The sequence below is a fragment of the Manacus candei genome, unplaced genomic scaffold (genome assembly GCF_025592945.1).
Source record: "Manacus candei isolate 608988 ecotype Guabito, Panama unplaced genomic scaffold, ASM2559294v1 h1tg000011l, whole genome shotgun sequence".
Taxonomy (NCBI): Eukaryota; Metazoa; Chordata; class Aves; order Passeriformes; family Pipridae; genus Manacus; species Manacus candei.
The window spans coordinates 12,186,681-12,202,156 of NW_026138059.1; the positions used below are offsets into that span (position 1 = coordinate 12,186,681).

Here is a 15,476-nt window from a genome sequence, read left to right on the forward strand (position 1 = left end):
TAGACACAGTGATTAGATACTGAATGGGAATCTCTGTTATTTGTAAAAAGTCATTTGAAAGAGTATTGCTAAGGGAATATTTTTAAGAAAATAAATGCTAGTTTGTATCAGCGAATGAGAACATTTAATTCTAAATTAAAGTTGAAATGGGATGTTTTCCAGCAGGATAGCTTCATGGTGGTAATTCTGTTAAGTGTGACTAGATAATTAGCAAAAATAATAATTAGGAATATTAAAAATAAATAAATAAATACAGATGGTACATTTCATTTATCAAGAATTATCTTCATCTTCTTTTAAAAAAAGAAGTGTTTCGTGTCTCTACAGTTTTACTGGAAATACTTCTAAGATAAAATACTAGCATTTTTATTTTGGCTCTGAAAAACATATATGTTCTCTGCATTAATCTTTTACCATAGTATTAAAAAAAAAATTAAAAGAATTTTTAAAATTGTTCAGACTTTCAGTTTCTATTCCTTCTTTCAAAATGGAATAAAAAGCTCCCACATTCTTTTTTACTGATGTATTTTAGATACTTACTGACTGTATTTCTGTCTCTTTGCCTACTTTTTTACTGTTCAACTTGTGATTTATATTCTCCTCACCTCCACAAGTCCTCTCAAGAGCTCCTAAACGATGCAGCTGCTGGGTGGGACAGATGTACTCTATTTCTAGCAACACTCAGAGGATAAAAATGATTATTCGTTCATTAACGTTTCATCCCCTATTTTTCAAAATTTACTTTCTCTGCACCTTTTGGAGGTTTTGGATCTTGTACAGCTCATCCAATAAATCAGATTTAGTACCTTTTACAAACACCACTGAAGCAATGCCCTCCAACTGCTAAAACTACTGGCTTAATTCTTTATATGAAACTACATCAAATAGGAGTTTCTTTTTTTTTTTTTAATAAAAGAAAATAGAGTGAATGTTACTGTATTGATAAAAAAACCTAGTAGTCATGCTATATTTTCAAAGTTTTTTTCTTCTTTAAAACATAGGCTAGGTTGACTATACCTATTAAACACAAAACAATACAGCTTTCACTATGTTACATACCAAAATGAGTGATTGAAAAATTAAAAATAATTTCCCAGCTGTGGGTATAAAATTCAGTATATGCACAACATGCAATATTCTATATTTTACATGACTGTTTTTTGTCAGGTTAAGTAATCTTAAACTAAGGCTGCCTTTGTTTAACACTGAGGACAGGAAACTCCATGCTGTTGTGTACTTTTCTACCTCTCTATTTGACACAAATTCATGCACGGGAAAAGGATCTTTGATTTTCTGAGTGGATTCTGCAAGGATCTGCTCTTGATCTATTTATCCTCATTTCTTCATCCTCCCCGGCCCTTTAAATATCCGACAGGGCAGCTGGACTCGCTTTATACTGGTAAATGCTAAGCTGCATGGAATGAGAGTCCAAGAACAAAAAATATAAAAATTCATCTCAGAAATGGAAAAAGAAATATTTGCTCTTGATTCTCACCCTTTCCAAAAGGGTGGTCTACAAAATTGCATCCCAAGATAAGGAGTTCCTTCGGTTCACTTGACTGGAACCCTCTGTTATCTCTTTCAAAGGGGACCAGTTTTCACAGGATTCACTGGGCACAGCTCCTCTACTATTTTTGCTAGAATTCCTGACAAAGTCTGATCACAAGAAATGTTGTGGCACTCAGTGTCACAGTTGGCAGGAGTAAGATTAGCCAGTTGTACCTTAATAAAACTCACAGAAAACACAAACTCATATCATATCTATGCTTCCTTTCTATTTTACATCAGTTGGTTTGTATCCAAGCAAAATTCTTGAGGTACCTTCCAGTACATCACAAAAAACCCCCAGACACGGGATCAAATGACATAGGGACCAACACTGATGGTGGCAGGAAAATAACAAATGTCTGCTACTGTAACACTTTTTTCCATTTCACAATTTCAGTTTGCAGCCATGAATATAATGCTATTTAGAGAGGATTTGAACAAAAAATCAAGAATATTAAAAAATCTGATATAATTTTCTGAAAAACTCAAAGAAATCAGTCACCTTATATTATCAAAGAGTCTGGTAGCAGTTCTTGAGTCTTATAGACAATGAGAGTACTTTGTGGCTGGTACCTGGAGCTATCCATGTGCAAGCTTAGATATAAGATGCTTGTTTTTAACAGTAAGGATAATTAGCCATTGGAACAGATTACAAAAGACTCCGAAGGACTGGAAAATGCTAAATCAGGGGTAATATAACATTTTTTTGAAAAAAAAATGCTTCTCTTTGGGTGGAGAATTTTTATGGTTTCATTTACACAGGTCACAGTAGAATGGAAATGTCTTTTTCCTAAATATGAATTTCATATCTGTTACCTGAATTTATCAGATTATGATATCTTAACAAAAGCGTGCAACAGATCTTCAGGAGAGGTGCATAAAGAGTGCAGGTGGTTTGATCTGTCAAAAAGTGCAAGTAAGTCGTATAAAGATTTCTAAATAACAAAAAAAGTGCTCCTGTTCTATATATTTTGAATAAATGGGAAATTGTTATCATTCCTGAGAAGTAAAAGTTTCTGAAAGAATATCTATATTTGGAAAAAAAATGATCTCCAAGCTCTTTATAACATTTTCATATCAAACACGTAGTCTTTCAGTCTTCTGAGAAACATTAAAAACCTTATTTTTTTTTAAGCATAGATTTTTTTTTGTTTAAAGTAAAACAATTGGGGTTTTTTTTGCAAACAAAAAACATAAAAAAACTTTTGTAAGTGTCTAAAATTTGACAATGACTTGAGTTTCTTCCAGTATAGAGCCATTTAAAATGTGGATAAATCATAAATATAAACAAAACTTATTAATTCAGCTCTCAAATCCATGTAGATTTGCAGGGCTTAACTGCTACTTACTGTACACAGAAAAATTAACATTTTTAAAAGCTTCTTCTATCCCAATGGGATTGCAGTGGATTGTTTTCAAACACCACAGCTGAAGCAAACACACTACGCATGTTTTTTATTACCATATTTCTACCCAGGGGGCAGTGTGCTAATTCTAAATACTTATTGTGAAAAACCTGCACACCAGTTTCTAAGAAACCAAGATTCCTCTTAAAAGGTGCCCTCTGCAGAAGAGTTGAAACTCTCATCTTTAGAAACTCGCTTCATAAGTAGTGTCAAGTTCTGGAATCCCATACCTTCAGTGCTAAATACAAGATTTGCTACTTTGAAGTTTCATTCTTTCCACAAGAATTAAGACAGAAAAAGAACTGGTAGAACGAAGTCTTCTTATTTAGTCAGTCTTTAGATCTAGGTTCCTTATTTTAACACTAGAAATTATGTTGTTACCCTTGGGATGTACATAATAATTCACACCTCATTACAGCACAAATAAAGACACACATCCAATCTCAATTTGAAGAAATGAAGAGATGGAAAATTCAGCTTCAGCTTTGAAATTTGCTAAAACAATAAAGTCATTGATTCTTTCAACTGCAGAAGCAGATTCTGTATCTTTTCTTAACCATAGCTTCCTGGCTTTGTTAAGCTAGGCATGATCCAGTATTTTCTCTGCATGGATGTATGTAAGTGCTCTAAACCTTTACCTGTGAAACTGCTTTCAGATGAGACAAGCATCCATTCTTGAATCATCTTTAATTCTGTTTTAATTACAAACCACATTTTCAAATATCCTTTTAAACCTGTGAACAGTCTGTCTCCAGTGTTCTAATTTTGGTTTAATGTCGTTTTACGCACACCTTTTTAATATGCTTAACAAAGGAACCGTGCATTGCAATTCTGTACTGAGAACCACATGACAGGGATTCACATGAACAACTCAAGTGTCCTCTTCCTCTGCTATCACTGCTGAAGTTATGAGGACAAGCAGTTTTCATATCAGTTGAATTCTTTCAATTTGTAAGTCTGTCATTGAAATAAAAGATGATATAAACACATAACTGCCTTGAAATTAAATTCACTGTATGTGAATTTCTTTGCTCTTCCTACCTTTTTCTTTCTCAAAAATGTCTTCTTTAAGGATTCATCAGAGCTGAACAAAAGAGAAATAAATTGGAGTTTGGGAATGACATCAAAGTAATAAGCAGCACTTGTCCTAAAATCTTCAAGGAGATAATATCAGAAAGATGTTTTGCATCTTTTAAATAGTTCTAAGATATAGACTGGCCATAAATGTTAAGTTTTGACCTCAGAAACAGAAAACGGTAATGGTGATATTTAATACTTTCACCTTTTCTCTAAAAATGTATTTAAGTTTTTAGGAGTTTTTGCAGGAAAATTGTTGTCAGTTCTGTTTATCTATCTATCTATCTATCTATCTGCATGTGTATGTGTGTGTGTATATTTGTGTATATATATATTTGCATGTATATATACATATGTAGATGTATATAATCTATATATAATATAGATATAAAATTATCTACCAAAATGGAGTGCTACACTTTGCTCTATCAAAAATGACCATTTTTCAAAGGTAAATAAAATAAATATTTTTTTTTCCATCAAAGACTGAAGGTGAGTAAATAGGGATGCTCACAGTCTTAAGTGATATATTCAAGTTAGCATTATATGTTTTGCAGGAGGAAGAGTTTTGAGCAATTCCTATGGTACAACTACTAGATGAATATTCTAGTTGTGAAGTGGTGGGGGTTTTTAAATAAAAATTATTCAAATTAATTTGTTCTTTGAAAAAAAATCATCTGGTTAAACGAGACTGAAAATAATTAAAAATAGTTCATAAATAATTTAAGAAGAAAAGTAAAAGGTTTTCTCTATCTTAAATGTGTTCCCTTACAGTACTTCATAAACTCAAATCATCTTTTTGTTAATGTTTGCACAATGTTGGAGGATATACTGCTATACTATTACTACTATTACTGCTACTACTAGTACTACTGCTACTACTACCACTACTACTACTGCTACTATTACTATTACTACTACTACTATTTTTCCTTACAGCACAAGAAAGATAAATATAAACCTTTAAAATACACTTATTTTCCAGGCATGGAACCTACACTTTGACACTGATATTTTAAAGACTTTTTTCCCAATGAGTACTAAGGTCTGAATTTTAGAAACAGAAACACTAAAAGGATATTAATTTGGTACAACATTCAGCATATGTTGCAGCTGAAAGAAGAGTTGAAAGAGTTGAAGCCAACTATATGAGAAATGAGGACCACAGTATTAGCAAAACTGCACAAATCTTGCCTGAAGATAATAGTTACCATGACATAGCAACTCTATGAATAAAGTGCATATAAGAACCAGATTTTAAAGTGGTCCTCCATTTGTGTTAATCGTGAGACATTCCTGGCTTTCCTTTAATATCCCAGATAATGCCCTCAACTTCTCATTTCAATATATGTAGCAGCAGTTCTACTGACCTGAGACTCTTTAAATGCACAACAGTAATTCAGTTTCAGAGCACAGTTAGAAATAAGAGCATTTGATGGCATAATTAAAAAGCTATATCAACTTTTATGTACAAGTAGGTCAAATTAAAGATGGCATTCTTTATTCTTGAGTGTTTAACTTTGTAATATTAATGATATTTTTATGTACCTGGAAAGATGACAAATGACAGTCCAGTAAATCTGCATATATGCTCTGCTAGAATACATCCTACTTCTGTTTTGACAGCATTATACACTAATCATTGCTCTCAGTCAGCTAAAAAGGACAACTGTAGATTACTGTGACAATGTAACTAATTATGCAGTTTATGAACTTAATTCAAAGTTATTTGAATTAATTTACATGTTACTTCCCACCTTGGGGGTGGGAATTGGTCCTGTCATTCCAATTTCAAAATAAGGGTGCAAAAATTAGTATGTTCTAAACAAAGTGTGGTTTCTGCTTTGATATAGAACAGTAACTGAAATAAAACTTTTCTTTAAATACCTTATCCATAATTTCTAAAAGCTCTCAATACAAAATAAAACCATGTGCTTAGTCTTCTCCAAATAAAGGTGATCATATATCTCTACATGGGATTTTGTATAAATTTAAAATTAAAGCATTCCACAGTATTCCTCTGATTTTCACATAATATTTTACTGCATTGTTTCTAATCAAAAGATTTTAATATTAGAGTAATATCATTTGAAAGAAATAAAATTTTTGCTTTCTGGTGAGTAAAACTTGCATTTTTTATTGTCCTTTCTACTTTTTTCACTAAAAGTGGAATGGAATCATTTGTCAATTTTATCAGCATACTGAATAGCATCCAATGTATAAAAAGTAATCATTAGTATTTCAGTTTTTATTTTAGATGGTTTACATTTGAAATTCTCACTCTTCATTGTGGTGTTGCTTAGGCAAATTGCCTTTCCTGCTAGCCGTCCTCTCCCTTGCCTACTTGGGAGATTGGATAAACAGAAACAATATCTCAGTCACTGCTACACATAATGCCTAAACTTTCTCTGCTGTAACTACCGCTTTAAAACATCAGTGATACAAAATGGCACAGTATTTCCTAAGTGCAGACATCTGCAGAAAACCCATTAAGTCCAATCACTAGCCTACAGTGCAGGCATTAAAAAAAGAGTAGCCATCAATAAACATGTTATTTAAATTCAATTTAACTTTCTTCTAGAGTCAAAGAAATAATCGATGCATTCTGTGTGCTAACTAAACAGAGATACCAGGGGCCAAGGTATTTATTAACTGTAAAAACAGTTCATTGACGGCTTTACTGTGAGCTGCTGTAGATCCCAGCACTGGTCTCAGCAGAACAAAAACATGCAACAAATGAATGGGTAGTTGGCCTAAAAAGCTTGCAGTGGAAATTCAGGAAGAGTTTTCTGGAGTAGTATGTGCGCTTTTGTACATCTTGTTGGAAAGAAAACAACCCATATTACATAATAAAGTTGTTATGTACCATGTTTCAGCAGTTTTCAGAACATCCAGTAAAAAAATACAACAGACCTTTATTCACACTTGATTTTTACATTTGAAAATTCTATTCTTCTCTTAAAAAAATTAAAATGTATTAAAAACCCCTATATATTTAAGAAAAGGGCAATAGCTAAAATTAAAATTCCAATATATTTTAAATACAGCAGTGCTTTAAAAAAAAAAAGCCAGTTTGGAAATTACCACTTTCATCCTCATTGATCTTAATGAGAAGAGAGACCACTACTCATGCAGACTGACTGCAATGGGTAGATACTGAGTAAAAGCAAGGCATCTAATGATTCATAAATATATCTGAGAAAAGTTTCTAACCTGAATACACTGGTTAGAGCTGTTTCATCATTAGAACATACTTCCTAAATCCAATATCAAGAATTCTTTAAGAAAATTAAGCTAATGCTATGGATATTCTGGAACAATGCAACAGACCTCGTAGAAGGAAATTTTAGGAGCACTCAAAGCCCAGGGTTAGAAATTCCATTTAGAAAGATAAGCAATCTGAGTTCTCTGCTAATGTATTTAAACCTTGTCTACATAATTTTAAAATCTAGTGCTTTTCATGTTATTTTAAATGTGGTGGAAAATTATACTGTAGGTCACAGTGCTTCCTTAAGTGAGTTCTCTCACTCTTATGTTTCTATCAGTTTGTGATGTGCTATGAATTATGCTTTTTTACCTCTTCAGCACAGTAGGCTGTAAATTAATAGGTGCAAAGAAAGCAATAGTGTTGTGTGAATTAAGCATCAATTTACTGTCTCTGCATTTCTCACTTCATACACCACTCACATGTTGGTGTTAATAGTTAAGTGGTCTCCGTGTCTTTACAGCTATCACAGGCAAGAGTTTATATGAGTTTAGTTACTACTACTAGCATGAAGTATATTTACCATCATATTTATTTTAGGGTCCTTGCAAAATAAATAATAAATAAATAAATAAATAAATAAATAAATAAATAAAAAATCCTTGCAAAACCTTCAACATACTTTTCTGCATACAGGTACTAATATATATTTATATATAATATTTAACATGAAAATACTACAAGAGACAAGAAATATATTTTAGATATGCTTTCTTTAAAATACAAGTCTAAGACAATCTTTGGCAAGATTTCCATAATAATCATAAACTAAACATATTTATTAACTGAGCCTTAAATAGATTGCACCTATAGTCTTTGCATCAGGACTCTATAATCTTCTTTTTATCAGATTAAACACAAGATTAACATATAACAGAAAGGAAAGTTGTGGTCCAAAAGGAAGAATAGGGAAGTGCTTTGTTACATTTCTACCTGGAGCTCTCAGCAGAATTACATGCCTATTTCAGCACTTGCCATCATTATATATGCCAGTATCTGGGTAAAGACCACAGGATACGGATAGAGCTGCTATGTATTTACCAGGAAAGAAGAACCCAGGCCAGGCTTCACTGCTGTCCCACACAGCAAAGCTTAGTGTATCAAAACAGTTCTGTTTGGAGGAGGAGGAAAGGAAAGCAAATATGCTTCCCAGGTCAAAGTGCCAACATTAGCGACAGTGTTATTTCCATGGGTTTAGGATGTCTTTGTTCACCCTGTGACAATGGGACAGCTGAATCCAGTACACTTCCAGGCTATTTGCATTGTCAGTCTGCAAAGACTCTTCTGACCAAGAACATCATATTCCCTTGCCCCTCCAAGGCAGCCCAAAGCTGTTTCCAAAATGCTACCAAGTCTTTAAAGTTTGTCATATTATCCCTCAACACACCTAATCAAAATTCTTTTCATGTTAGATTCATTCTTGTCTCCTAACTCCCCAATTCAAAGCTCTTATTACCTCCAACATCTCCTTTCTTCCAGTTCAATGTCACCAATTCAGAGATCATGTACAAATTTGGATGTTACATTCCAGCTTATTTTTGAAACCACTACGTGTACTCTTTGTCTTTCTCTTCATTATGGTCATTTCAGCAATTAGAATCTGAAGGTGCGTCATTACAACTAGCAGAGCTCATCTCCTTATATACTGAAGTATTTAGTATACATTTAAATAATAAACAAAAACCTCACATATGTTCCTCTGTATCAGAACAACTAAAAAAAAAAGTAAAAAAAGTTGCCATTAGGATGCTGAAAAGAAAAGGAAGACAATGTCCAGGATGGTGGAAAGAAATATAACCCTGTCTTAAGATACCATTTTCTTTGCAGCTTTGTTTTCTTATCTGTAGTCAGGTTTCATCCTCTCTCCTATAGAAATGCTAGGCAGGGTGACCTGTTCGCTACCTGTCTCATCTACATTATTTTTTTTTCTTTCCATAGACTCCAAAGGTACTGAACAGCATTCACTGTATTTTCCTAAGTCTGCTAACAATTTAGTTACAACTGTGGCCTGCAGAAAATCCATTTTGGAACATGATAATTTTGATAAATATAGCCAAGTACAAGATATATCTCTGAAGATATCATCTTATTAATCCTTGTTATGGGAAAACTGTAGGAGTGAAAAAGCTGTTTATCTGCATATGTTTGAGTTTAGTGACTGCTATAAAAAAAAAAAAAAAAAAAAAGAACTGGCTATAGACACGAAATTAAAACATGGTATTTCCCACTCAGGGAATTTTAAAAGACTCTAGAAAGCAATACTCTAAGAACTACAGTACACCAGTTGCCTGTATGACATGTTTAGTATACATAGCTGTTACCTTGCAAAACACTCTGACAATTTTCTTTCTAAATTCCCTAATCCATGAGTGGGATAATCCATTCTGAGACTGTGCTTAACAACTGTGAGACCAGCAAGACATTCTCTCCAAGATTACGGAACTCCACAGGCACTCAAGTTCAGCACATTGTTTGAAAACTTTTAATACACCATTTTGACTATGACTATACCACATGGTTGATTTATGTTTTGTAACCCTTAATCTACCAGAAATCAAGATCAATTATGATTTGTCCTTGCTTGTCTGGTATACATTTTAAAAGGTTTTAAGCTTAAACCATTGAACATGGCAGGAAATGCTGAGAGAGGATGCAGAAATTTTCTGGACATGTTGATGGGAGGGGAGGGAAGGGAGCAGGGGAAGCATAGGTGTTGGCAACAGAAAAAACTAGGAGAAACCAGAAGAGACAAGCATCAGTACCAAAGGCAGCAACACACAGGACTCAGAAGCTGGGGAAAAGATGTATTCCACTGAGCCTTTTAAAAAGACATGGTGTTTTCCAGATTTCTTATTTGGGGGATTTTTTTGTCATTTATTCAGTTTACAAATGCCTTCTGATGATGTGTGCTGTAGCAAGAATCTGAACAAATGATACACGGAAGAAATCTGTTAGCAAAATGTATTGCATTAACTGAACTTTAATTCTAATCAGGTAAATAAACATAATATGAATTGAAAATATTTAATATTCTATCATGATCACAGTATTTTTCAGTCTTAAAAATCTCTTCATACAGACACACGTGCTACATTTGTCACTCACCTTGGAAATATCTTTGGCCTTCCAATGTATCTTGGGGGTTTGTAACTGAATAATGTTCTGTGTTAAATCAATTTTAAAGGCTTTTGTGTTGCTGTATTTGATAGGCTGGTTTCAAGTGTTAGACAGCATTAATGATGATTTTCAAATGGGATATATTATGCAATTTTTTACATAGTAACTGAAAACTTTGCAATATGAAACTCAACGGAAAGAATTTGAAGGTAACTATGCAACTTGTTTGAAAAAAAAAAATTAAAATTAAATGTGTTTCATGGCAGATCTGATGGGCAGGTAATAGGGGAAGTCCAGTTAAAAGCTGAAGAAAAGTAAGACCTTCCAAAAACTAGCGATAGAATCCTTTACCAGTAACTCCAGGATAAGGATATGACTTTACAGAGTTTCACTAGTGACAAAAAAAAAGGGACGGTGATCAGAATATCTCTAAAGAGGCTAAAACAGACAAGTAATTACACATAAATTAATAAAAATTTAATAGTGTTCTCAAAGGAAAAAGATGGAATCTAACTGCCTTCCTTTTGTTGCATGGCCATGACATATCCTTTCTCACTTGATGTAGAAGGAAATGAAAATGGTACCTTATGTTGCCACAGGTATGCCACTAAGCCTTTTTCTGGTGTAGAACAATCTTATTGAAGGTGTATCCACAAGTGACAGTAAACCAATAGATGGTGCTCTTTAGCTGTCTAATTATGTAATTCTGAACTAAACATTCAGCTCATATGTCTGGATCTACTGCCATACGTGTCTATCAAGGTGATTTAGACCACTCCATTATCTCATGCATTACTTTGCTATAGACCCCTCACGAAAAGGGTGATAATTAAGATTAAGACCGATATCCATAAACAGGACAGAAAACATGCAGATCGAAATCCTACTATTTTGATATGTATCTCAGTCTTTGAACTGGTGTATTTATCTAAGAAACACAAAATAGCATCCAGCTGCTATAAGAATTATTCATTAACACAGAAATAAAAAGCGAGTTTCATATGACTCCAGGTATTATTGTCTAATTGTATGCCAAGATTATAGCAATTCATTATTGCTGCTTCCAAATCACTCTCGCATCCACGTACATTTTTATGGCCTTTCACCAGGATATTGAGGTAATTTATAAGAAGTCAGAATAATCTTAAAGGTATTTTTAAATAGTATTAGGAAATAATTTAGACTAAAAAGTACGGAGTGTAGTTCACTCTTCTGCACTGGTAAATACTGAAAAAAATGAGAAGGATAATAATTTTGGGTTTAAATTGAAGCACAGTAAGGTAAAATTTGCATTATAAGGTAAAAGAGGAAAAAAATAATTTTTGAATGAATTTTTTTCAGTATTAAGGTTCCAAGTTAAAAAATAATTGCAGAATTATTCCTAGTATCATAATCACTTTTCCTGCACAATGTAACCCTCTGAGATAATTTGAAGATCTTGTAAAAATTATGGTAAAGTCACATTTACATGAAAAAACCTGAGATGGGCTAATCTATGCCCATGTGAATTGCCCAGCTTTACCTAACCTGCAAATAATAATAATAAAATCCCACACCTGCCTCAAGGAGGAGTCTTGGGAAAGACTAAGAGATTTTCAATAGGATGCTTTCCCTAAGTAATATATTTCTGGCTTTACTTCAAAACCATCTGGGCTTTTAAGATACTCCTAAACACTATCTCTAGGTCCAACCTTGATTTAAATTTAAGTAGCATCTAACTTAAGCTGAAGTCTAAAGAGACATGTTTGAAAGTATCTTAGAAGTGATATATGCAGAATTTATTTTTTTTTTAAGTTCTAATAATCAACAACAGAGGAGATCTTCAGAATCAAAAGATGGACTTGGAGATGGACTCTAGACATAGTAAAGAGGTAGTCTTTCTGTTATGGTCCCAGAAGAACTCTTTATGTGCTTACCAACTCAAAATAAATATATTTTACATGTATGTAACAGCAAATTAATCCAATTATTCAAATTCAAAAAGGTTTCTTTCATCTACAGTCTAATTGATAATACTTTTACTTCCTTCACAGGTGAAAAAGCCTGTTCTGCCTGTTTCCCACTAATTTTGAAAACATTGATGTTCATCTTTTTATCCATGGTTAACAGTTATATTGATTCAAAGCAGAATTATAAGTGTCATCACCTGTAGGTGCATATCGATTCAAGATCCTGAGCTATATAACTGTTCTTTAATTAGGTAAAAACAAACCAAAACAAACAAAAAAAATTCAACCAACAAACAAAACTTGAATGGCTTTAGACACTCTCATTGTATCATGGACATAAAATAAATAGTGAAGTAATGGCACTTGAATATTTTATAAACTTGTTCCTTTAGAATGGACTGTATAAATTATTTTAATATGAGAAAAGGTAAACAAATCTTTCTTTTCAATGCATTGGAAAACAAACCAACGATCAGCTATATAATATGGAAATTAACTGAACATCTTAGAAAAGGTTTAAAAAGATGTAAAGCGTATAAGTAATATAATATGTTTAATATTACATATAATCTATATAATTGCTATAATAAAAAATCTCTCATATCCATATTTTATAGATACATCAGATTATCTCAGCATTTAGATTTACTTTAAAAAAGTCAATCCAGTTTTTTACTGCAATCATGCTGGAACTGCTTCTAACTTTGTGGATATGTTTGGAGGGGGTAATCCAGACCTATTGCATCATACACTAAAATCACTAAAGAATCAACAGTCTGAAATTATTTTCTTCATTCTTATTCTCTTTCTAGCTTTTACAGTGCTCATACATGTGTCTTTCTATGTTCTTCACTAGGATAATATTAGGCTTATTTTACAACAAATATTCCTTTAAGTGAAAAAACAATCATAATTATGAAACCATGCTAATGGAATGTGTGTCTTCTAATACAGAATAATGTGTAATATATTGACTTGATGCCAGATACAATAAAAGGGAGTAATTAGGAAAAACTCACATTTTAAGATGATACACCTCTAGACCATTAGTTTTAAGTATGGAACAATTTCCCATTTAAACATACAGCTCATTTTAGCAGATTACAGCATGCACTACATTTAGCATGGCTCTAATGTCACTATGGTAACTGTTCTGGCTTAAATATAACTGAATGTGTTGCTTCATTCCAAATTATCCAATAATCCTTTAAACATTTCTTGCAAAACTTCCCATAGTTTCTCCAAGCTTTCTTCAGTGATCCTGTGCTAATCCTGATACTATCCTGTATCAGTGATACTGTTTAATATTCATCAGTGACGTTGGTCAGTGGGATCAAGTGCACCCTCCACAAGTTTGCTGATGACACCAAGATGTGTGGCGAGGCTGACACACCTGAGGGATGTGATGCCACCCAGAGGTACCTGGATGAGCTTGACAAGTGGGCTCAAGGGAAACTGAAGAGGTTCAACAAGGCCAAGGGCAAGGTGATGCACCAGAGTCCAGGCAACCCCTGGTATCACCACAGGCTGGGGGATGAACAGACTGAAAGCAGCCCTGCCAAGAAGGACTTGGGGCTGCTGGTGGTTGAAAAGCTGGATATAAGCTCACAGTGTACACTCACAGCTCAGAAAGCCAATCGTATGCTGAGCTGCAGCAAAACCAGTGTGGTCAGCAGGCCAAGGAAAGGGATTCTGTCCCTCTACTCTGCTCTCATATGATCCCACTTGGAGTGCTGTGTCCAGCTCTATTTCAGCACAGGAAAGACATAGACCTGTTAGAGCGAGTCTAGAGAAGGGCCACAAAAACAATCACAGAGATTCAACACCTCTACTATGAGGAAAGGCTGAGAGAGGCTGCTCAATATAAAGAAGAGAAGGCTCTGTGAAGACCTCATTGCAGCCTTTCAGTACATGAAGAGGGGTTTATAAGAAAGATGGGGACAAACTTTTTAGCAGATCCTGTTGCAATTAGGCAAGGCATAATGGTTTTAAACTAAAATAGGGTATATTTAGACTACATATAAAGAAGACTTTTTTTACAATGAGAGTGGTGAAACACTGGCACAGGTTGGCCTGAGAGGTGGTAGATGTCCCATCCATGGAAACATTCAAGGTCAGGTTGGATGGGGCTCTCAGCAGCCTGATCCAGTCAAAGATGTCCTTGCTCACTGCAGAGCAGTATGATTAGATAACCTTTAAAGGTTCCTTCCAACCCAAACTATATTATGATTCTATGATCTTAGGAATTTATAATAAATCCATAGTTTTTAGCAATCAGAGTTTAGCATTATTAAGAAAATAAAATCTTCAACTCTAAAAAAAAAATATCAAGGGAAACAAGCAAAATGTTGAGAAAAGTAGGAGAAATAAGATACATATAATAAGATACTTATTGTATCTCTGATTTCCAACATAACACTGATTATATTATTATATGAGATCAATGCAGAATGTTTCCACTGCTTTCTGCTCATATTCTTCTATCTCATCTATTACCAGAAATCTTTGGGAGAACAGATACGTATACGTGACTTTAAATGTAAAGTTTACCTATATTTGCATGTTTATTGTTCAATAACAGACCAATTTCTTGCAAAAAAGCACAAATATGTTATTAGGTGTCTACTAGAGTCTCTTACACAAAATGAAATGGATAGACTTTAACGTTCTGCAGAAAAATTGCATTAGTTCCTCCCCTTCAAGGTTTCAGCTTCTGGTCCTTAGAACCCCTAAGAAGGAAACATTGGCATTGATGATTATTGTGCAGGTCTGTGCATGAGAGAGAGGCAACGGGATACTCACGTACTGTGCTTCAGACAGTCAGACATGAGCAATTAATTTGATACAAAGCTGCTTCACTGCCATTACGCAACTTTTGGTCATTTGGAAATGTTAGAGAGTATTCCAGTGATATAGATCTACATGTATCTTCAAAACAAAGACCTTACATATTTGCCTAGCATAGTTAACTACACATTTTTATTTGATCGTTTTTCAACAGATCGGATGCTACCTAGAACTTCACAATTATTAACATATTGCACTGTCTAGCCTGCTATGACATCAAAATAATAGTGAGATTGCTTTCTATCTCCAGAAAGGCGTTCTGAAGAC

At 33.7% G+C, this 15,476-nt stretch overlaps 1 protein-coding gene across 5 annotated transcripts in view; it reads right to left on the reverse strand.

Annotated features, from left to right (window-relative positions):
• The window catches only part of CSMD1 (CUB and Sushi multiple domains 1), a 1,077,494-nt gene that overhangs the window by 510,294 nt on the left and 551,724 nt on the right, over positions 1 to 15,476 (reverse strand). The window lies entirely within an intron of this gene.